The sequence below is a fragment of the Oxyura jamaicensis genome, chromosome 4, assembly GCF_011077185.1.
Source record: "Oxyura jamaicensis isolate SHBP4307 breed ruddy duck chromosome 4, BPBGC_Ojam_1.0, whole genome shotgun sequence".
NCBI classification, from domain to species: domain Eukaryota; kingdom Metazoa; phylum Chordata; class Aves; order Anseriformes; family Anatidae; genus Oxyura; species Oxyura jamaicensis.
The window spans coordinates 3829061-3854458 of NC_048896.1; the positions used below are offsets into that span (position 1 = coordinate 3829061).

A 25398-nucleotide genomic window follows, 5' to 3' on the forward strand; every position below is an offset into this window, starting at 1 on the left:
CTGCGCAAGCCTCTGATAACCAGCAAAGAGATCCACCAAATAAGGAGAAAGGGGGAGTTGAAGGACGACCGAAGGACAAAGCCTGGGAGGAAGACTACGAGCCTTCAGCACAAGAGACCCCCAGAAAGACCACCAGAGACTGCTACGCATGCGTCCAGAGAGGGTTTGGATTCCAGGAACTAATTGTAATAACCCCGCCTTTTCTAGGAATAGTGATGAATATGTATTAGTCTAGGAGCATAAAAATCAGACACCTGATGTAACAGGTGTGCGTCCTGGTAGAGCAGAGACTCCCGGTGCACCCAGCGCTGTTTGCTTGCCTCTATTCGCTTAATAAATCACAAAAATCCTATTTGGGACTTAATCATTTATCACAGGATTACAATCTTCTGCAAAATTTATTGAAAGCCAAAGAGATTTTTAGTCTTGTTTTATTTAACCTTATTGTTTTTGTTGTTGTTTTTCCATTGCTTCAGAGATGACTCTGCTATGATAGGTCTTCAATTTCTTCAAAATCAGTTTGCTAGCCTTAGTCTGCAAAGCTATTTATATTTAAAAAGAGTTTACTCACTAATTCTCAATGAGTTTTTCATTCACAAACAGGGAAGAACAATGGATTTTCCTGAAATAACATATGATGGGTACTTGGATATTTTTGCTAGTCATATTTCAATTGAATTAAACAAAGAGAAATTCATGAAATATAATGTGTTTGAACATGTATTTGTTAACAAAGATATAAGAACATACAGTTCATAAACAAACAAAAAAGATAAACATCAAGAGTTTAATATTTTTATCTTTTAATGGAGCATTTATTTTACATTACACTAAACAAAAGGAAGAGCAAAGTTTTTATAGAAGGATATGCAATCTTTTCATCTTAAGATGAAGCATGATGATCTAACATCTTTTTCCAATGGTGAAAGAGACTATAGGTATCCGTGCACATCCCATATCCCTTTCAAACTGTAATGAAAAATTACTAAACCTAATTAAATACTCATTTATTCCCCCACTCCCCATAGCTCTGTACAAGCAGTTTTAAACAAACAAAAAGGTTATTTTTAATGGATGATATAATACATGAAACTCTTCCTCAATGAGTGCTGTTTCACCACTATTAAAAAATATTTTAGATTTATAGGAGTTCACATTAATTTAGAACCCAGTTGCTCTAGAGGCACAGTAAAAAGAAAAAAATAGAATCTAGCACTATACCTTTCAGGAGGAAAACTGTTCACTCACATCTTCAATGATAAACTTTTAACAAGAGTGGTGGTAAATATACAACATGTGGACAGGCAATACTGAGCACAGTATGAGTGTTACCCTGCAGGTTCTGAAATTATTAATAAGCTGCAGGACTCAGTCTTTTATTGAATTAATTATAATTAATCAAATTTGCCTGGCTACAGTGAAAGGCAACCAATAGCTGGCTGGGCACCGTTATTTATCAATTTGAGGTGCTGATAATTTGACTTTCTGTTTCTTTCTAATATCCATCTCATCCAACCGTATTCAACTAACCATTAGATAGACAACTAGTTTAGTCTAGAATAGTTTTAATTTTTTTTTTTTTTTTTTTTTTTTTTTTTTTTTTTTTGTAGTTAATGAAGAGACAAACATCTCTGAAAGCTGATTTTTCTTTTCTGGATAGATTTTTTAATTTAGAATCCTCTGGGATGACTTGCCCTCTAGATGTTTTTGGTATGTCTGCTATAGATATTAAGGGGGAGCTTAGATACTTATCTCAAAATAGTTTAGATGATTTATATTAGGTGAGATAAAACAAACCTTGGAGAGTGTTGGAGATCTGCTCTGCAGCAAGCTGGATTTGTGAAGCTATTTAGAATATGTTTTTGTAACATTTTAGTATTAAAAATAAACTGCATTCCATATAAAACCCATGTATTTGGTTTATATGGCAAGGTTTTGGTAGGGGAGGGCTGCAGACATAGCGTCTGTGAGAGGAGTCCACAAGCTGCCCCATAGAGCCAACTCCAGGTGACTCAAAGGGACCTTCCACTGGTGAGAGCAAAGCCAGAGAGTGCTGCTAGCTGCGCCACTGTGAGAGCATATTTAGGAAAAGGAAAAAGTGTTGCACTACAGCAGCTGGGAAAGAGGATTGAGAAACAGCCCTGCAGACCCCAAGGTCAGTGCAGAAAGAGGTCAGGAGGTGCTCCATGTGCAGGAGCAGAAGTTCCCCTGCAGCCCATAAGGAAGGCCCCCAGTGGAGCAGGTGGATGTGGCCTGGAGGAGACTGCAGCCCATAGAGAGCCCCTGCAGGAGCAGGCCCTGGGCCGGAGCTGCAGCCCTTTGTAGAGGAGCCCACACAGGAGCAGGGGATATGGGGGAAGCTGTCGCCTGTGGTGGACCCATGCTGGAGCGGTTTGCTCCTGAAAAGTAGACCCTGTGGTACAGACTCATATGGGAGCAGTTCTTGAAGAGCTGCAGCCCATAGGAAGCCCACATACAATCAGTTCAGGAAGGGACCCATGCTGGAGCAGGAGAAGATTGACCATGAAGAAGCAGCAGAGATGAAGTGCTATGGACAGACCACAGCCTCCCTTCCCCTGTGCCACTCAGGAGGGAGAAGGTAGAAGATGGTTCATGAGGGGGAAGGTACTTTTACTTTACTTTTAGTTCAGTTCTTACTGCTCTAGTCTGTTTTCAGCAGGCTATAAATTATATCAATCCCCTTTATACTGAGTCTGTTTTGCTCATGATGGCAATTGGTATGTGGTCTGCCTGTCCTTATCTTAACCTATGAGCTATTTTCATTGTATTTTCTTCCCCTGTCCTTTTGAGGAGGAGGAATGAGAGAGCAGCATGGTGGTGCTTAGCTGCCCATTGATGTTAAACCATACCTACCATATTAAGACATTATTAATCGTGTAATTCCAGGCATTTTTTTTTTCCACTTTTCATAGTCCTTTATCCATATCAGTCATTTGAAATACCTAGAAAGAAAAAAAAAAGAGACGATTAATAAGGGACTTAGTCTTAAGTTAGATACTGCATTTGAGATACCTACTCAAGCAGTCACAGAGGCTGTGTGTCAGAAAATATATCCTGTAAGTGGTTTTCAAGTTAGACTGAACAAGTCCATTTTATCCTTTCAATATAATGCTATTTCTTCCAATAATGATAGCTGTAGCAATTTCCTCCATTCTGTTATTGAAGGAGGATTAAGATATTTCTAATGTCATAAAAGAACTCTTTGGGAAAGAGTGATGGTTATTAAAAAAGTGCTCTAAAATTAGACAATTCAAAGATGTCAGGATTCATGCCTAACACAAAAGTTTAGCAGGTAATGACTGGGGCACACAGAGTTTCTACTGGTCTAGACACCTCTACAGATGGAAGCCATTTTCTCTGAATTCTCTCATTTCTCTCATTCAAACCTGGAATGATCTAACCTCCATTGCATCAATTGTAATATGAACTAATGAAGAGCTTACCAAAGTGTTAATCAGATAACTGAATATAGACATTTAAAAACACGAGCAACCAAAATACATTAAGAAATGTCAGACCATGCAAATGTGCTTCACTTCTTCTCTGATTACATTGACAAAATGTGTGTATGTGTTCATAAATTGCTTTCTATTTTTGTGTTCACATGTTGTTCCTTACTGAATTATTCTGTTAAAATGAAGGCTTTTCAGTCTTCCTGAAGCTGGGTATCATTACCATGACCTAAAAACTGAGTTGCTTGGTAGCTTCAAATGGTATTTGGACAAATGGTATTTGTATGGCTGCAGTGAATGTTGAGGTAAGTCTGATCAGGCCACTATTCATTTTTCATTAAAGTCTGATCAGGCCACTATTCATTTTTCATTAATGTAAACCATTGCTTGAAAAACTGCTGAGAAATATAATTATCCTCTGGAGTGTGGGAGGTGCATCTTCTAAAGGTGAGAATGACAAGGTTGTTGTCAACACAAGTTGAAAACACATTCTGAAGAAAGTACTTAAGCTAAGTACAGGATGTAAAGCCTTTTCCAAGGTTCTAAAGCTAAATAAGAGGATAGAAACATTCTTGTCATGTCTCCTTACTAAGATGAAAGTCAATAGTAGACAGACATTCTGTGTGAACAGCTTAGCTTGGTGTGTTAAATAAAGAATCCTACGGCCATTATCAGATGCTAGTTTGCTTTTTGTAAACTCAATTTGATTGTATGAGCATATGAAGGGAGAGTTTCATGGTGTCTCAAGGACAGTGTTTGTGATACCTTTTTAAATACTTTTGCTTAAGCCTAGAAATTTCTAGTGAGGCATGACTTTTCTTGATTTCAGTGTCTTGAAGAAGGGCTCAGGATTGGACTCTCCAATAACACTGCTATAATGTCTGGAGCTTCTCTCTGTCCTGCCTCAAAACAGTGTCAGTGCCCCCATTGAAGTTTACATTTCTAATAACTTAAATTACAAATTGCCATTAAAAAAAATACAACTGATAGTACACAAGCTGTTAATCATAGAAGAACACAAATATACACAGGAATTTCTGTTTCATGAATACTGAATAATAGAACATCAACAGTATAAATAAGCGCATGAAGGTATTTTATCTTTTATATACAGAGATGCTTCATTCATTCTCTCTCTGCAAGTTTTTTTTTTATTATTATTATGATACAGTCTCTAATGCATTTTTGTAGCAGTACTGCAGCATATTTGCATGCAACTTTGTGTGAGTGTTACAGAAGGAAAACCTCAATCTTTTTCAAATGCAGGTTTCTAATAAGATGGCTAACAACAGATGGGCTATAAGATTTTGGTGCTTTAAACAAAGGGGAAATTCCACCCAAAACTTCTGTGATGTGCAGACTGTACAAAGTTTTGGCAGCTTAACTTTGTTTCGTTCTAAGGATCAGTTGTTTCTTGTTTTTTTGCTAACGATCAGCTGCAGGCTATATCTGAACTACAGTCCAGATCAGCAAACCTGGAATGATCTAACCTCCATTGCATCAATTGTAATATGAACTAATGAAGAGCTTACCAAAGTGTTAATCAGATAACTGCATATAGACATTTAAAAACACAAGCAACCAAAATACATTAAGAAATGTCAGACCATGCAAATGTGCTTCACTTCTTCTCTGAGTACATTGACAAAAATGCTAACCTCACTCCCCAAAAGAAGAGTGCAGTCTTCAGTACAGCAGAGATCTAGCTCACTAGGGGGAGCCAACTCTGGTTTAATAAACACATATGACAAAACAAGGTCGAATATAAGTTATGTACTGCTGCTGCCTGAAATATTTACAGCCTATATTCAAAATTTTCTTTAAATTTATATATATGCTATTTGAAAAGGTTTTTGTATTTACAAAGAAAACAGTACTGCTTACAGTGAAGATATACTCAGTACATGAAACAATAAATCTTTCAAGCTGCCACTAGAAGTATGAATAATTATTTACTGGAAATCTATAAAGAGGTAATTTTTAATTGAACTATTCAAGAAACAAAGTAGTGACTAGATCTATAGTTTTACAGATATAAGCTTCACAAACTTCTTAGATCCAATAAAACTGCTTCCTCAAATTAGATAGATACTAAGATAAATTGTGGTAAGTAGACTATGTATAATGTTTCTTCAATAATCCAGACACGTTTTTACATAGTAGAGATTATATATATATAATATATATATATATATACAAATACACTGAAAACCATAAATTCATGCTAACACTTTCTCACTTTTAAAATTTTAGAAACGATTATCTGAAATTTGCAATGCTAATTTGGACTTTCAAAACAACAGAGATGATTCAGTAGGAACATTGTTCAGAAAAACAAAAGGCCAAGATTTACCCTCTCCCGTCCTTCCTTTGCCAAAGATTTGCTCTGTAAACCCTTTCTGGTAGCAATGGAATCAAAACAAAACTGGAACAAAAAAACATAAAACTATAAACAAAACATGATTATATAAATATACCTAAAAAAAGAGGTGCTCACAACCCCTGAGAGGGTCCATCAGTATTTTTTGTTTTACCCAGTGAAGTGATCCACACCAGCTAAACAGATGGATGGGAGAGTCTGAGGGCAATTAAGCACAGAAAAATGTTGATGGTTTTACAATTTCATAAACACCTGTGCTGCTTATTGCAATGCATTGTGAATATTCACTGAGTACCAGAGACTGCTCCATAGTCCTCAGGGGCTTTCATTTCCACTTGTGTTGTGGAGTCCTAATGGCTCTTTTGTTCAGTGGTCTGTTAATTATAGAAGAAAAAATTACATGCAATGATGATGTGGAGGTAAACAACGAGAAAAGGAGGATTTCCTCTTCTCATGTAGAAAACAGCTTCAGAAATGAAGGGCTCTAGCCTCTGCTTCTCCTTAGACTACAAAAGGTACCTGGGGAGAAAGACTTCACAAGAGGGGAAATATGAAAAATAAAAACAAACAACAAAAAAGGAATGTTAAGCCTTGTTTGAAAATTAAGATTTTGGGGTTAGAACAAGCTATTGGACTTGAGGCCAACCTCCCCTTCCTCCCTGCAAACAGAAAATAACAAACCTATCACAACGTTATGTAGAGGACACATTCAGCTCTGGAGAGACTGTGATGGGGCAAAGTATTCAGATAAAATTAAATTTGCAGAAGCATCCAAGCATTTCTCTGCTGTACCAAACTCATTTTTTCCCCATTCTGGCCCAAGTTCCTCCCTGTGCGCAACATACATGTAATGCTGACATAGGCTCTTTATTTTGACAGAAATAAATTTTAACAGAAATAAAGACCTGCCATGCTTCTCTCCATCTCTCCACCACACTACTTTCTTTGTTCTACTACTTTCTTCTTAATACTCATTTGATTCCTTCGTGTGTTTTGTTTATCATAGCTCTCCATTCTACACTGCTTCCTTTTACACTTCCAGCCAGGCTTTAAGCCAACAAATGTCCCCTCAGCATTTTGTCCCACACATTTCTCTCTGTAACGTGATCATATGCAACCTCACAGGGCATTCATACCACATGTTTAATGCTGGCCAATAAACTCAGTCTGATTATTCCATTTACTCCTCCTCCACTGAGGTCAGTCTACATCACTGCAGAGCTCCTCTGTTGCCTTCACAAATCAAATTTTTCCAGCTAAATTGGTATTTACGATTTGTTTACTACTTTCAAATAATTATGTGAAATTTGAAACTGGCTAATAAATGGTACATGACGTTATGCTAACAACAACATAATAAAAATTTCTGCAAATCAAACAGTTTGCTTTATAGAACAGTTGTAAAAGTGGACTTGATGATTTTGTCACATTTCCATGTATAATATATGATGAACAGTACTGTCTACATTTAATATAGATTACATTTTTAAAAGAGTTCTAGAGTGTTTACTGAATTGTAGCTTCTTATTTATTACAGTAAATCCACTTGTAAATCCTCTTTCACTAAGCAGTATTAGTTAATCAGTACAAGGGAACATAGAAGCATCATAATTTAAATATTGATGACTGTCAGTGTAAGCAGAGAACAAATTTTTCTGGGGCTCCTGATCTTCTGGGGACATCACTGGCTGTAGACCTACCTTAAAAAAGAAAAAGAGTAGACTGTTTTCAAAGCAGTAAGAAGTATGGGCTTAATTAATCAGTCAGGACATGTACTGTGTCATCAAAATTCCAACCGAAAGCAAGTAGGAAGTAAAACTTAACAGAAATGGTGAAAGAAAAATGTCTATAGGAGATTTTTATAAAATGTGAACATCAACCATTTTACCAGATGATATGAAAGACTATGTCTTGTGTAGCCATTTACTTAGGGCTAGGAGTATGAATCACATATTTTCGCAAACTTGCTTCCACAAGTATTGTTCTTGAGAATTACACTTTTAAGTATACTGTTACTGATGTAAGAGCCTGGAAATGATGGAAATTTTATGCAGTCTAAAATTTATAGATATATATACACACACATTTATATAAAGATATATATAGCTTATTCATATTGATAAGAGCAGCCTATTGCTTATACTAAATTGGCTTTACTTATCAATAACTTATCTCCACTCAGGTGAAGCTAGCTAGTCACATACAGTAGGACTGTACGTGGATCATGCAGTAGTCACAGAAGCAGTTATTATTACATGAGAGAGACATGATTCCAATGTCTGAGAAACAGTAGCAAATGAAGAGTAAGAAAACGGCTGTCAACTCAATGGGCAGCTCAGTGTAACTCTCTGTAGAAGGGTAAAATAGCATTCAGTGCCTGAGCAATGAAATTTCCTTCACAGCAGGCCAGAGCAAAATTCCATGGACAAATCAGCACATCAGCAAAAGTCCTTTCAAGGACTGCTTGTGCTGTGGGACCATTTATAATCTTTCTTTCTCTGCTCTCCTCTTGCAGGGAAGAGTTCTGGCTGGAGGACAAGTCGAATGAAAGCAGGAGACTTCAGAGAGCTCTGTGTTCCATCCAAAATCTGTTCTGTTATGCATTTTCTTTGTTCTTTCATTCATCCTGCTCATTTTTTCCCCTCAAGGGAGGAGCAAAAAGCTGCAAGAACAGATGTTTCTAATTTCATTAGACACTTCATACTGATACACAGAGCTTTACTTCCTTGTTAAGCAGTGACAAGGCTCACTGTATCTCATAGGGGCAGCATGATTCTCAAGAGGGGCTAATATATACATATAATGGTCCAAAATTGAATTTCATATGTCTATAGTAAAACATAAATGGTATTTTTAAGCACTAAAGTCAGTGCCAAAGATTACTTGGTAAGAATATGTAGCTAATCAAATATGTAGCATAATCAAAAAATCTTAAACAAAAAAACTAACATTACTGTACGAAATATAGATGCAATATCCTGATAGTTTCAAAATACCCTTTACCTGAGCATCTAGATTTTTTTTAATTGTTATTAATTTTCTGAAATGTTAAGTATAAAACAAGTTCAATCCATAGATCCCATTTTTTTCCTAATATTTCTTCACATGCACCTTTATTGCTCTTGATCTCAATTACAGAAATTTTCTAAATAATTAATCCAGAAAAAGACAGAAAACAAAACATGCATCCTAACTTACTAAGTGAACCCAGTTAGAAATATTGTAGTTTATGAGACAAAAACAAATCCAAAATTAACTTTGTTTTTCCATATGACTTGGTCTATCATGTGATCTAACAGGATTCATGAACACAGAGGGATTCTGATCCTGGTTATTCAGCCCTGACAAGGAGAACAGTCACCCAGATTTCAAAAGTCTTCTTTAACATGTATGGCTTATGAAATCACAGTCTTTCTTTCTGGGGAAATATGCATTTTCTTATAAATCAAGCTTTCTACAGGAGGATATGTTTTTGTTAGCTTTAAATGAAAAAAAGAGCTCATTTCTAAATCAGAATAAGTACCTGAAAATGGAGCAGTGAAATCTTACTTGCCTGTTTTGTAGCTACAGGATGCATTTCTTTTGCATTCTTCCTCTGGAAGGGTGGTATGGTTGTGTAGTTCAGCAACTCAGCTGACTTGCAATCACATTAGACTGTATGCCTGGAGTTCCCAGAAATTGCAGTCCAGTAATTTTGGCTCTTGTCACAATAATTTCAAAGTAAGAAGGATAAAAGTAATATTACACTGGTATATTTATGACACAGCAAACCCACAAATTCCACGTTTTTTTGTTTGTTTTTTTTACAAAGATCAGCGAGGTGGGGGTTGGTCTGTTCTCCCACGTGCCTGGTGACAGGACGAGGGGGAATGGGCTTAAGTTGCGCCAGGGGAGTTTTAGGTTGGATCTTAGGAAGAATTTCTTTACCAAAAGGGTTGTTAGACACTGGAACGGGCTGCCCAGGGAAGTGGTGGAGTCACCATCCCTGGAGGTCTTTAAAAGACGTCTAGATGTAGAGCTTAGGGATATGGTTTAGTGGGGACTGTTAGTGTTAGGTCAGAGGTTGGACTTGATGATCTTGAGGTCTCTTCCAACCTAGAAAATTCTGTGATGCTGTGATTCTGTGATCAGTATCTCCTGAATATGAGAACCTACAACAACTAATAACATAGAAAATGGAGTATGTATGATATATTATAATAAGATTTAGATTTACAGAGTATTATATGATGTTTATAAACTCCTGAGAGTCATTTAAGAATGACAACAGGGATCATTTTAGGAACAAGGAATATGATCATTAAAATAAAACCAAAATAAATACATAATTTTAATCTCTATAAGAATAGGAGAGGAGAAACCACTTACCAGTTCTGCAAGAACAGTAGAATGATCAAAATCAGGAAAAAAAAAGTGAGGTAGAACAACCAATCTTCAATATTTATAGAATGGTTCAATATTGTTAGAATCTTCAATACTACAATCTTCAATAACAGAACAGATTTATGCAAAAAATTTGCTAAAACATTGAGCCATGTTATAAGATAACATAATTACTGGAACAGCTGTTGAGTAAGCTTATTAGAATACTAATCTAAACTTTATTTGTAATATTTTGTTTTTCTTACTTATTTTAATCTAAATTTGTCTAGTTCTAAGAATGAAATCAGATGATAGAATGTATTTTTAATTTACTGACAATATACCCAAATTAAATGGATGAATATTCTAAAAGCTAAATTAAATTTAAAAGAGCCTTTCCAACTGTCTACAAATTGCTATGTGTACATCTCAGAAGCTGCAGTAAGCTTTCTAGTATAAACTAAAAGTTTTAGTTTAAGGGTTGGTATTGTCAAGCATCAGATTTCAGGGTAAAATCTCTTATGAGAGAAATAATCTGGATACCTTCTGACAAGGAACAATAACATAGAGACAGAACACGGTATCGGCTATGCCAAAGGGACAAGAATCTTATTAATTGTATGTTTAATTCTATCAAAAATTGCAAATTCTGAATCATTTATCTGAACAAGTTAATAATAAGCTATACAAAGAAAAAAGAATATGATAAAGTCTTTCTAAAAATCACACATACAAAAAGCATAGTTTTACCTTGTACTTACTACTTTTTGTATGTCAGAGCAAAGCAAATAGAGTACATTCTGTGGAAAAAAACAACAGTGTGAATAGAACATCCTGAATAAGAGAAAAGGCCATTTGGCCTAAAGAGGATTGGCCTTCATAATACATATGCTCCCTTAGGATCGTGTCTAATTGCTTCCTGAATGACTGCAATGTTTGTTCCAACATCTTTACCCACTAGGCCATTCAAACCATGCATCACAGCCTGAGTGAAGGAAGCATGCTTCAGAAGTTCCAAAATTGTCTTTTCTTAGTTTCCATTTAAGCCCTCAGCCCTACACTTTTCATTGTAGTTACAGTGGTAAAAAGTATTGATTTTGTTGACTCTACTTAGGATTTTATAAATGTCAATTAACTTTTTAGCATCTTTTTATTTTCTATCAAACTTTATTGGAATTCATACTGCTATTATTTTTCCTCTAAATTTATTAATTGAATAATTAAACAAACTACTGTATTTCTCAGTCACATAGTGTCCTCAGTCTACCATCTTCATCCATAGATGTTGCTTGAAAAATAACAAAAACTGATTCCACTATCTGTGATTAAAATAACCAATCAGGTATTATATTGAGTATACATTTCTCTTGACTGAGTGCCCTATAAATGGTAACTCTGAAATGTTGTTAAATTACAAGTTTTTAGCAGATATATTACTCCAAGAGAAAGTTTTTCAATCTTCGTAGCATAAATTACTTTCTTCTGCATGTGCATGCACATCTTTGTTCAACTTCTTACTTCAAAATAACTCATTTGTGAAACTAAGTCTAAACTGGTGATAACATTACTTACATACATAAGGGGGATACATAAAATTACTTTCTCATATCTGCTGCAGTTGGAAATTTCATGCCCATCTACTGCTAGCCAATCTCCTTTGAAAGACTGCACTTGTAGTAAAGGTGGCTTTATATTTCTACAGCTGCAATAAATTGGTTTTGTCCAAACAATTTTCTACATTTTCAAACTCTTCCAAAACATCACAAACAACTGCATCCCTGCTTTTTCTTTAAAAAAGAAAAATCTGAATAATATTTTGAACTAAAAAGTATTGAATTTTAATCTGAACAGGTGTTTTTTTGAATTATAAAACTGTGAAAGAAGATTTAGGAATGTAATTACATCCAAATTATCCAATTTCATGCATATTAATACTATGAAGTTGAATTGTTTCTTAATCTACTTTGAAGGGCTGTTTTGATGTTCAAATTGCCACTACAGAGAAAATGTGGGTGTTTAGTAAGATACCAAGTGGACTTCTGCTGAGCCTCCAGAATTCACAGTCATCTAGTTATTGTGAATGTAGAGCTTTACAGTAGCTGGCATTTTGTGAAGTGTTTAGATTTCTGACAATATTTCTCAGCTGATGGTATAACATTTTAATGAAAATCATAAAGAAATATATAGAACATATCCATAGGAAAAAAAAAAAAAAGGAAAGAAAAGAAAAGCATAGCACAATTAAAGGCAAGATGTGTATTTGACAACAGAAAACTGTTCATACTACCTGTGCATCTGTTTGGGAGTCAGACACATCTATAAGCTCAATAACAACTGGAATAACTTATAAATGATAGTGGGTAAATAGTTGTAAGTCTTGAATGCAAGTTTGGCCACATTTTTAAATGTGTACTCTAGTTAAAAAAAAAAAAAAAAAAGAGGATTGAAAGAATAATAACTAGACAAAATTTGCTAGTCAATTTGAAAGTCGTAATGAGGACTGTGTGACCTTTGGCCATAATCCATTAAACTGTCTGACTAATATTAAATATTATGCAATATTATTGTGGTGCAACCACAATTATCCAAGGTACTAAAGTAAAGTCTGAAGTAAGCACTGTCCCTTAAACTGTTACGTTATTAAAATTTTGCATATAAAACACATGACTTTATACCTACAATGTAGAATAGTGATATTAATTTGGTGATAACTCTATATAAGTATGTCAGTATAAATATGCATTTTCTCTGTGTAAATTCTAGGTGTGTAACAAAACCCTGGCATACCAATTTCAATTGCTAAACAGTAATTTTTTTTCTAAAGGGGAACCCATTTTTCGGAGGTAAAAACGTCAACTAGAACTGAAGATGCTACAAGAGCATCATCATGGTAGACAAAACATTACATATGACAGAGGTTAACTTTTGAGATCATTTAGTAAAATTCGCAGCTTGAGATAACAGCAACATCCCTCATCTGAAGGTGCTATCTAATATTTTTATTAAAGAAACTAGTCAACTGAAAAGATCCTAAAAGATAAGCCAAAATCTGCATTCTCGGCTGGGGTATGTGTTAGGTAAACAAACATCTTTGTCTCAATAATTTGACTTTGTCTTCTTCATTTTCCAGGTCTGGAGGATTATTCAAATTCTATTTAACCTAAGAATTTCCATCCAGCTAGGTAAAACATAAAAGTTTAATTTCTTGTGTTGTAATGTCATAGTTGTACCAAAAATGTTAGTACTGCAGAACCATGGGTTTGGAGCAAATAAGCAGGTAGGAAAATTTACTGCCCTCTGAGTTAGCAGGATAAACAGAGCATAATGAAGCATAAAGAGCCACAAAGCAAGAAAAAAGCATTTGTACAGTAAGTATTTGAAAAGAGTGATACTGTCACTTTTCATATTTCATTCCTAAATTTGTATGTTGTTCTCTTACTCAACCTGGAATAATCATGGATCACTATGGATCCATTTCTGTCATTCATACACAAAATACACTATTCCTTCACAGCTCCATGAACAGCAGCTATAGCAACAATTTTATGTATAAAGGGACATGAGGGTGTGTAATCCTTATGCTGCTTCTTATATCAGTTTTTCCAATGTGTAAATTCTCAGGTGACAACCTACTTCTGATTTATAACTCTGTACAAATTTACTTCTGAATTACACCCATACTGAAATTACTCATAACTCACGAACGGGTTCCTTTACTTCATAGTCAGGAAAACAAATATTATGACTGCCAGTCAGTACTGCAAGTGCTGCCCTATGAGAATCCCATGGTGAGCTAGAAATGAAATAAGGAGAGAGACAGAAGTATATACCAGTGTCATCAGCATAGACTTATATATCCATAATTGTTATTCCATTCCACTAGCAAGGTGGAGTGGAATACACCATCATTAATACAATTTATAGTATTTAATACTATACATCATTAATCAATTAATTAATACATCATTAATATCAACTAATACATCATTAATATAATTTATAATTAATATAATTTATAATATTTGGACTATTTAACTCCTGCTATGAGCTACACAGACAGCCCAACACCATCATACATAAAACTAGATTAAAGTCTCATCCTTTTTTTTTTTTTTTTATAAAATAATGGTTCTGTGATTCAAAGATTCTTAGCAGGTTTTGGAAATTGCCCAGGTACCACTGAACTGAAGGGGAGCTATGCACTTACATAAAATTCCACAGAGTCACTTAAGAACTTCTACATAATGTGTTTTGAATGGAAACAAGATGTCCAAATGCCTTGTATAGCATTAGCTCTACATACTTATTGCTATAGTTATGTACCAGTGTAGACATCTTTCATGTTGTAGGCTCTCAACTACATCAAAACAATCTGTTAAAATTTACTCTTCTGTGACACCTTGGACTTTGTGTATTATTTCAAATTTCATTTCTCTGTGAAGTGTACTGGGATGGGGAAGACCTTCATGTGACCTTGACTGAATACAGTATTCATACATTATATGTAAACCGCAACTGGAGAACTGAGGGTGAAGGCTACTGAACACAATCTTTCCAGTGAATCATAATGACAGAAGCACCTCTCCTGATACATTCTGAGAGCAGAGTGCAGTATTCTCCACATTTCACCTTTTTTTTTTTTTTTTTTTTTTTTACCTGCATGGGAAGGTTTAATGGCTTTACATGACCTATGTTTCAACGAAAAAGAAGTTTATGAAAAATAAACAAGTGAAGATCTACAGTATATTGTTTTGTAAAAGATAAATTTCATTGAGCTTAGTAGAATTACAGCACTGCAGAGACCAAGAGAATATATTCAAATGTACTGCAGGTTATGTTATAAAAGCTAGATTTAAAATTCTTCGGTGATGAAACTGTTCCTAATTAGTGAATAACAGCTGCTCTAAATTAATCTATATTGATTAAATTTCATCTTGCCTCACAAACAAAACAAAACAAAACAAACAAAAAAAAACAACAGCACTTAATTTAGAATATCACTAGAACATCTCAATTGAAACAATTGCAAGATGAAAGCAACCACATGATGTCAGCAAATATTATCACACTCCTAAGTCACACTGAAGTTAGTCTTCCAGAAACCAGAAGGTTCTCTCTCAATTACTTCCTCTGGTGACTCTTGATATGCTCTGAGCTACATTTCCAAAGCAAAGTGTATTTTCGGTTTTGCCATCCTAGTGATACACAGCCAATCTAGCCCACTTTTTACCCTTTCAATTTTCAAACATCCTTTTCTTCTTCATTTAGCTTTATGTTTGTTCATTGTTCAAAACAATGCACAAGATGAGGCAGCCCATCATAAATAATGAAAGGAATTATTCAGGATACAACCATAGAGAACACTGCAGGTAAATAATGGATGTTGCCACACACCCTCTGAGCGGGGAGTGGTCTAATGTGCTACAAGTAGACTTAGCAAGGGATTTCTGAATTTGAGCTAAGACAGTCTCATGCCCAGCACACAGGGACTGTTGCATCTGCAGACTCAACTGTTAGATAAAAAACCTAGTAAAATAACACAAAAAGTAGATGTGTTTTATTTTTAATAAGCTCTTTTGGCAACAACTCACACACACGCACAAAAAAAAGTGCATCAGAAGAAAAAATTACTCTGATTGTACAACAATGAAAAGCTACCAAGTATAAACGCTATATTCAAGTATAGCTTATACTTTTGATGGCTTTTATAAGATATTTTGGACATATTATACCTGTCATTTAAACAGGCCTGCTCACCTGAGTAAAACAAACACGATTTGGTTACTCGTTTATTAGGCTCTTAGTCTGGTTTTGCAGCAAGATTGTAAAAATCTTGCTCTTCGCTGTAAAAATCTGAGATATTTTCATGAAGAACTGTATTATCTTGTTTTATAGTCACATTCATATGCTTTTATTTATATATACCACTTTGAAATTAAAAATGTTGATTATTCCTTCTTCTACATTCAAATGTTCATGTTTTATTTTGCAGTATCCGGCATGTGTTGATGTATATATTTTAAGTGTTCTTTCTATCTTATATAGAATGAAATAAATAAACAAATAGAATTACAGAATTCTTTTATTGCTTTGTGCTTTTATTTGTTGGTATGTGGTTGTGTGTAATTTTGTGTATCTGACACCAAACTGTACTCAATAGCTTTTTGAAGCTTTATTAATTGCCAGCTTTTTCCCCTCCTGTTCTTCTATACTTTTTAAGAGTTCATTTTTCCAAAACAATAACTCCCACTTGCTGAATTTAATATTGTTTTCTAGAAACATAAAATCATGTACCAGTTACCCTTTTCCAACAATATACAGTGTTATTTTCCTATCATCTGCAATAAAACACTGAGAGATAACACACAAATAACTGTATTAACACTAAACATGTTCATTAAGTGCCTCATTTTCAAAATGTGTTACAGCTGGCCACTTATACTTGGCTGGAAATCAAATAATACATGACAAGCAGAAAATAAATAGTTGACTCCTGATAAGCTACTCAGATAAATAATTCCAGGGTAATCTACAGACACAAATGAGAAGAGTAAAACAAAATGCTCACTCACTGAACTCAACCCCCATGTAAACAATGCTTCATTCCTGGAATATAAACTGGGTACATAGTTCAGAGTAGTAAAAATATTACGGAAAGTGGTACAACTGATAGAGTTGAATGGTCAAACCATGGGAATAGCAGCATTTTTAGTATGTACTATGACAGATGGCAGATCTGTATTTTATAATATCAGGTATCACTATTTTTCTAGCTGAATTATCTACATACAGACAAGTGCTGACAAAAACTTATCCAACTTAGTCCTCCACTGTCACACCAGGTATTAAAGCAGCAGTGAAAATAACCTGATGCTCCATAGTGTGGCAAGTTGTAGCTTATTTACCTAAGTCTTCACAGCTCAGTGTATTATGTTTGTTTTAAAATTAATACATCTTTGTAATGTTTTTCCAGTTTGGGAGATTATGGTGGAATACGAATGTTTAAAGAGGATTAATTACAGAAATTTAGATGGAGAAAAACAATCTAAGGCTTCCAAACCTGGGATTGTAATATTTAATTTGCTAATTTATTTGCAGCTATAATATAGTCAATATCCAATACTACCAGTACAGTTCTAAGATCACTTATTTCAGTGAGTTCTTTTTATAAACCCAGTCTACTTTTATTTTGAACCATTCAGTGAAATCTATGTTCTTATTTCTCTTTTTCAGATCAGAGTGCCACGAATCCTTCTTTGCCTAGTTAACAGTCAATTTGAATCAGCTGTTAATTAATTCTTCATTCTTTCTAGAAGAAATCACAGGATTGGAGCTTAAAGTCTGAACCTAAAGTATTAGATCATTCTTCCAGGGTGGCCTTTATGCACTATATGTTTTCATGTATTCAGTGTTTCCATCAGTCATATGTTGAGTAATTAGTAAGTTGGGGGCTCATTTTTATTTATCTTACTGTTAATTTTAATATGATTTTCTTCACTAGAATCAATGGTGTTACATCTTCATATATCAATATTAGACTCTATTATTATTTATAAATATTGCAGGGATTATTTAATGCATTCAGGAATTATTTCAGATTTCCACTTCTCAATTGCATTAGAGAAAAATCACTCCCAAAGTGTCTTCAGCATCTCTATTTGTTTTTATTGCTTTAAGGTGAAACGTCCTTATTATGTTTGCAAGTTTATTTCTCTCATTAACATGATCAGTTGGTATAAAAAATAAAACAAACAAAAAACTGCATTGCTTAACAGAGTAAATTCACATCAACACAAACAATTTATTTCATTAGGAATACCCAGGAGTAGATCACTGGGGATATCAAAGATCTAAATCAATTTCTTAAGCAATTCCATCAACATCCTCTTTCAAATCTTAGCGCTCTACTAAGTTAAACTGAAAGCACAAACTTGAGGGGTAAATTCAAATAATATATGAATGTTTCTATAGTGTATTGCAAAATCACTTTGTGTCTTCAGAGCTATGGCATTTTGTTTTCTGATTTATTGGGTATTTTTAGGTATATAATTAGATTTAATAAGATAACTGCAGGTCAAATATGCTGTTTACAACAGATAGCTTTATCACTGCTTTTGTATAGAAATCCTACCCTAAAAATAACAGCATATAAATAGACTTTTAATCTCTGCTGTAATGTTTGTACACATTTATCTTTCTTTTATATTCCTAATTAGTTGCAGTTATCTTATATTCAGTAAGCAGATAAGTGATAATTATAAGAATTCATAGTTTGATGCTAATCTAACGTGTCAGTTTTACACCAGGTTACATTACTGACTTTCCAGCATTAATTCAGAGGACCAAAATAAGGATTTTACTGCTTAATCTACATCAGTAGCTCTACTCACAGTTTCAAAGTTTACAGGTATTTCTTTGAACCAGACTAATGTGAAATCATCTTCTCTGTTTTAGGATACCTTTGTTGTACTCCTTGTTTTTCAGCATTAATTATGCTAATCATAATTAATGAGCTTTCAGTATGATCAGGAGAAGGTCCCCTATGCAGTGTCTGTTCCAGTAAATGATCCAGTGCCAGGAAATGCTGTGTAGCATCAAGGCCAAGTGGCATGGCCTGCTCATAAAATTCTTTCCCCCACCACTCTATGCATGATCATATGAAAACTGCATTTTGGGAATGATCTCTGGCCTGTGCAAATCTCCTAAATTGTACAAAGGAATCTGTTTGTAAAGTGTCAGGTACAGGTCAGGTTAAAGCATGTATTAGTTCAATAGTAAGATGAACATAATTTCTGTTAACCAGTCATGACACAGGTTAGTTTATCAGCATGAGTTCAAACCAACAATTTGGGTTCAAAAAATTCAGTGGGGCTGGAGTCAAAATATCTGAAATCTCTAATATCTCTAATCCATAGAAACAAAATTACACTGAATTCATTCTAATCCACCCACAAGGATGAAACAATTACTTGTATTTCCCAGAAAGCTGAGGAAATATTTACTTTTCATCCCCACACTTCTCCCTCTGCACATGACTTATTTGGCCCTTCTGAACAACCTTGTATAAAGTAATGCTCAGTCAACAATTAATTTTTAAATAATTTATTTCTCCATAGGGAATCTTTTGCATCAAGTCCCATAGAAGATATTATATAGTTCCTTGGTCTGCAAAGGTCCAGCCTCTTTACCAATTGATTTTGGGCTAACCAGGAATTCATTAAGGCCTACATAGGTTTCCCTTACCTTTTTGGTAAGGGAAAGAGAGGCAAAGGAAAAATGATGAGCAGGGCACAAAGCCCTGCTTCAGAAGTCTGTGTTTACACCTGTCAAATTTCATCCAGAGAATGAGCTTTCCATTTTTAGTCTGTATATTTTTCTGACACTGCACAGTTCTGCCTTTTACTGTCTGCAGGATTCAATTTTTTTTTTTTTTTTTTAAATAAAGAGTTTCCCTTTTCCTCTCACCTGCACTGATTTAGCATGTCATGAGGGTTATTTTTTCCTCACCTTTGGAGGAAAGCTGAATGACCAGAGATGAAGCAAAAGCCAATAATTCTTAAAGGCCACTCACCCGCTGGCAATTCCATCATTTATTGCTCTTCCTTATTTCTCTCTGACCTCTCTCTTTTGTGCTTCTTCTCTCACTTTTCCATCTCCCTTCCTGTTCATTGGTGTTTGTTTTTTTTTATTATTATTATTTTTTATTTTTTTTTTATTATTGTTCTTATTTTTTAAAGAGGATTCATATAAAAGTTCTCTGGCTTCTCTGAAGCACAAAGCTATATTTTATGCAGAATAAAATGAAAATTATACTATGTAATTGAGCCCTTTAACTACCTACAGGAAATTGAATTTTGTAGCAGTACTGCTGGTGGAAATGGTGTTGATCTTTGTTCTTGTTTGAACTACAGCAAGGAAGTCAGCAGCCTAGAGCTTGACGCTTAGCTTAACATGACTCATCAGCCTTTCTTTTAGGGACTGCATCATCTGATTTTGTGTACCCAACAAGACTGCAGCCTAGTTGCACTTCCCACAGCAAGTCCAGATTGGATTGCTAATTGTGCAAAGTGAAATAAGGGTTACACTGACAGCTGGTTGCCCAGGCAGTGACTGACCCATTCTGATACAGGACAAATGCTAGGAATACAGTGGCCAGTACCAGCCACCTACGCTCTGTACCCGGCAACCATTATGCTAGTGGAACTGTGACATTGTTTAGCTTCAGATTCCTATTAATGCTAAGTTGGAAGGACATGCTTGTGCTTTTTCTGCTTTCCTTGCTTTTGGCCTATCTCTATTAGCATTAACTCAGAATTGACATCCTCTGGGTTTACATAAATAGATAAGCCTCTCTCTCTCCTTTTCTTCCTCTCCGATTAGGGGATCGAAAGCTTCCATTCCTATAAAATTTTATCCCAAGAAGAGCATAAATGTCACTGAGCAGCAGGCAGAATAGAACTTGCAGTTTCGCGTGGGTGATTACTGTACCAATTATATCAATATTTTGCAAGGCTTTTTACCAAACAAGCTATTCCTACAGGGTCATTCATACTGAGATTAAGCAGTTACAACATATTAAGTCTTTTTTGAAAGACCATTTTCAACTTTGTTAAGGTCTTTCATAATCAATCCAAACTCACATACCTCAGGGTTTACCAGGTTTTTCTATAGATGGATGTACAGGTTCAACAACTTCCAAGAGATTTGCATCCTAGACAGGTGTTTTGATTCAGTGGTACCACCTGCTGTCAGAACTGGTTATGCTCTTCACTGGCAAAGGAATATTTTTTTTTTCTTTTTTTTTTTTTTTTTTTTTTAGTATTCTGAGAAAATACTGTCCACCGATTAGGTAAAAAATTTTATTGTTTGTCTTATGAACCACTATGACAAGCTCACAAACCTGGGAGCCAGACAAAGCCGTTTCTAGGCCAACAGTTTACTTTCTGCTTTCTGAGATGAAAAATACAGAAAAATCTCTTCCCATCATAATGAAGGATACACAACCAGGCAATTACAACACTTGGTTAGACAATCCGTAAAAGTTAGTTTTTATTCTCAAGCAAGACATAATACTGAAGGCATATATTAAAAGAAAACAGATTTTTTTTATGGAATTCCATTTAAAAAATCCTTTGGTCATTTAGCATCAGGCAGTTTGAATGTGCTAATGGATATGCAAATTTATTTTAAGATTCACTAATGATTAATGATCAGTGATGTACACTATTGTCGGTTTAAAATAATTTTATAGATATTAACATTCTATCAACAGTATCAAACAAGTCCTAATATATATTTATGACTTTAAATACTTTCCAATAACTTTTAGGATGTTAAATAAGAACTTGCAATATAAAAAACATTAGCAAAATATTTAATGGTTTTTAAACCTCCCCATTACCTACTGAAGCTACTTACACTACAAGCTTAAGAATTCAAACTTTACACATGACTATAATATTCAACACATCCTACATTTCCATAATTTGTTCATTGAATAACAGATAGCTGTTAGACATTGAACATGTAAATCTATCATAACTGAACAATACCTCATTTGTTCAACATACTGGGTGAACAAGAAGGGTTATAAATCCATTATCTACATTATTACCACTTAATTATTAAACTACTTTATTATGGTACTTTTTTTCCCCCCAACAAGATGCATTGAAACACTGATACCTAGGTTGCTTATCACTGTACTGGCTTTCAGTAAAACACTTAGCATTTTTTCTGCTATTAAAGAGTAAATTCTGAAACAGGAGGGATTATTAATTACGCATTCATTTTATATCAAAACATGCATTTAACACTTTTTTTTGGGAGAAAAGCAAAAACTGGCTGACAAATAACTCATAAATGACACTAATGAGCACTGGGAGATGGAGTGGAAAAGTTTCAAATGTGTCCCATTATTTAGCATGATAATTAAGACCACAGCTCTACCATGGCATTTTATTACAGAAGTAGATAAGAACCCATCTTATTGCAAACAGGTGTTGTAATGAAGCAAAGTGAGATCATTTTTATGTGGTTCTTCTGGTCCAAGAAATATTGCAAATTTATTTTATGCTACCTTAATTTAAAAGTAAGCACACAGATCTTGGGAAACAACACAAACTGTAAAATATGATATGTAAAATCATTTCCAATAATGTTGATTTAAGTTATCTCCAGAGAAAAAAGAAAGTATTTTCTCTTACACCTTATAAATATAGTTTGGTTTCTCACAAATGATGTTTGGTTTAAGTCTTGTATTATCAAATAATACTCACTATGCACAAATGGCATTGCAGTTTGATGTAAATGAATCATCATGCCGCATTCTTTGCGATAACAATACTGTTTCTGATACTTCAATTCATCATGAAGTTTTAATCACCCATAAATATTGTCACTAAACTTCTGTGACATATCTGTTACAATTTTATGCTTTTGTCAATATTTACTGCCAAGTGTTGCAAAGTACAGGTAACCCTACATGGTGATCTACAAGAGATGCAGTGTTGAGTGATGCAATATTTACAATGGTGTAATTCTAATAAATGTCTAGGCTAATATTTGCCATTAATAAGCTTAAAGAGTGTATATACAAGACACTCTTGTCTCACAGGGGAGAAAACTATAATACCTTGACCACAAGCTATGCTTCTTTCATATACCATTGCAGAAGTGCATTATAGTGAAACTGAGAGGCTGCTTTTTTTGGAGTGCAGGTCTTTACATTTTAAGAGGAAGACAGATGCTCAGTTAAAGCATATGAATACAGGTAAGTTGCAGTTTTTCTTGTTTTTCAAATACGGTAGCTGGGAGTGAGTAATCCATGAAAACGACAGAGTATGCTGGAAACCCTTTTTGTGTTCTTACGGAACAGGCTAAGAAACACTTATACTGATAACCAAAAATCTACTCTACATAGTGGAACAGCAAGACTAGTCCTTGTAAACCTATGTATCATAAAGGTTAAACTTTCACAAAGGTAAGTCCCTGGCTAGTCTGTAGAATTTGGAGAAATTTATATTCTGTGGCACTCTAACAGCTAGAGGCAGATAGTAAGATTTTGACTATGTTACTAACTTTATTCTTGCCTTTGAAAGGGCCATTTTTTTGGTTTCTTTTCCCCCACCTAAAGAAGAAATCTCAACAAAAATAAAAGGGTTATGCAGCTGGACAAAACATTAAAGGAAGATAGCACATAGGGTAGCACTCTCTAAGAAATACATTACACAAACTTTCACTGGAGCACTGACCTGGCAATGGATGTATCACACCACAAGCTGGGATGTCTCGTCCTCTTGGTTCAGCACTACGATGATCTCAGCATGAAGACAGCAGACTTCTGCATTGTGGTACTGGGTTTTCCCTGGAATAACAACATTGGTGAGATCATGCATTTCAGTTTTGAAACCACCTTTTGGATGTTCTGTGTAAATGTGTCAACTAAGTGCTCCAATTATCTGCAGGCACAACTTTTATTTCCTTAAAAGAGCAAAAACTAAATAGCCATTGCAAAAATATTTCTGGGGAGACAGGAGTGCAACAGCGTGCTTTTGAAAGTAGACAAAGTAGTTTTGTTCTAATTCTGAACAACTGTTTATAAAATTATTTTATAGTGCCTACTCACACACTTACCAGAAGCTTGATTTCAGATATAAAGCAGAAAAAACATAGTGCAAGCAACTTAAATCATTGTGGCTTCTAAAACTATATCTACACATGAAAATATGAACAATTATATTTAATCATACTATGTTTCTTTTTTTCAAGAAAATTCTCCACATTATAAAATTACCTTTTTTAAAAAAAATAAAAAAATAGTGCTATATGGATACTAGACCTCATCTTTCCTGGGTAGCCAGAGTCATCTCTTAGAATGAGTTAAAGTTCACTTATAGTAGCTTCAGAAAAATAAGGCTCTCTCTGGACAGAGTCTAGACAGTGCTCATAAGCCAATAGTTTTTCCTAGAATCGACAGAAATATAAACAATATAATTTGATTCAAGTTCTGTGAAGATTGATTGATTGAAGTTCTGGTACCCTGATGGTGTCATCCATTTTACAAAGCATTTTGAGAAAGCATTATCAGTTTATATGTACATATATTAAAAGTTTTCACTTCCACCACTTTATTCTCTAGGGTCAATAACTATTGATGGACAAAGTGAGAAAAATTGCACAGAGTAGCAATATCAGCTAATAACTATATAAAGGTCTGGATATAATCAAACCCCAGAAAGCTGAACTTGGGAAACCCAAATTCAGATGCTCACGATAGTTTTTTCTTTTTTCTATTTCACTTTATTCATTGGAGTTTGAGATTCGTTACACTAAAAATCTAAAGAAGTTAGGTGGTGAGATGAAAAAAGGAGTGAGATACAGAATGAAAGAACTGTGGAAATTGGAATTTAAAGCATAACTAATGTCATTTGGCTGATTTTGCTTCAAACCTACTGGAAAAAAAAAAAAAAAAAAAAAAAGTAAAGTTCTGCAATATGGAAGAAACAGCTTCTTGAAATGGTCTTGATTTTCTACCAACCTGTTAAATATTTGAGAGAGCTTGGAATTAATCATCTAAGGTGATTAAAGAAAAAATGATGATGCATGACAACTTGTAACTTCTTATACGTATAATTAAGCGAATCTGTAACTCTACTACAAATGAGGCAGAGATGGGGGAAAATATTCCAGTGGATCTACCACATCACACGCTTGACCTTTCATCTTGCATTTTTAATGAACATTATGGTATAGTATTTGGCCACTTTCTCTTCCACTCTCTATGAATTTTTGTCTCCAACAGTCAACTTAGTTGTATTAATGCTTTACAGAACAAATTCCCAGTGACTTGAGTATTTCATATTTTTAATTTTAGCATAATAAGAGATGTTGGTCTAGGAAAAACTGTAGCAGGAGATTTTAAAACTTACTTCATTTGCTCCACAAACCTTTTGTATTGGCTGTAGGCACCCAGGAGCTGGCAGTGACCAGGCTGCAGGATGGTTCCTGTGAGGAGAGGCAAGAGCTGTCCCAGGCCCGACACATCTGAGCCCATCCATGAAGCTAGTGGTGCCTCCATGAAAATGTTCAAGAAAGGGGAGGATGCTGCACAGCAGTTAAAAGTGAGGGGGGAAAGCCTGAGAAACAGCTCTCCTAACACTGAAGCTACAGTAAAAGGCAGAA

At 34.7% G+C, this 25398-nt stretch overlaps 2 long non-coding RNA genes across 2 annotated transcripts in view; one reads left to right on the forward strand and one right to left on the reverse strand.

Annotated features, from left to right (window-relative positions):
• The window catches only part of LOC118166113, a 14829-nt gene extending 12592 nt beyond the window's left edge, over window positions 1-2237 (reverse strand). The window contains exon 1 of the long non-coding RNA XR_004750357.1: window positions 1222-2237. This is a non-coding gene — a long non-coding RNA (uncharacterized LOC118166113). The remainder of the gene's footprint in view (window positions 1-1221) is intronic.
• The window catches only part of LOC118166114, a 23350-nt gene extending 4883 nt beyond the window's left edge, over window positions 1-18467 (forward strand). The window contains exons 2-3 of the long non-coding RNA XR_004750358.1: window positions 9787-9790; window positions 18457-18467. This is a non-coding gene — a long non-coding RNA (uncharacterized LOC118166114). The remainder of the gene's footprint in view (window positions 1-9786; window positions 9791-18456) is intronic.
• The last annotated feature ends 6931 nt before the right edge of the window (window positions 18468-25398 follow it).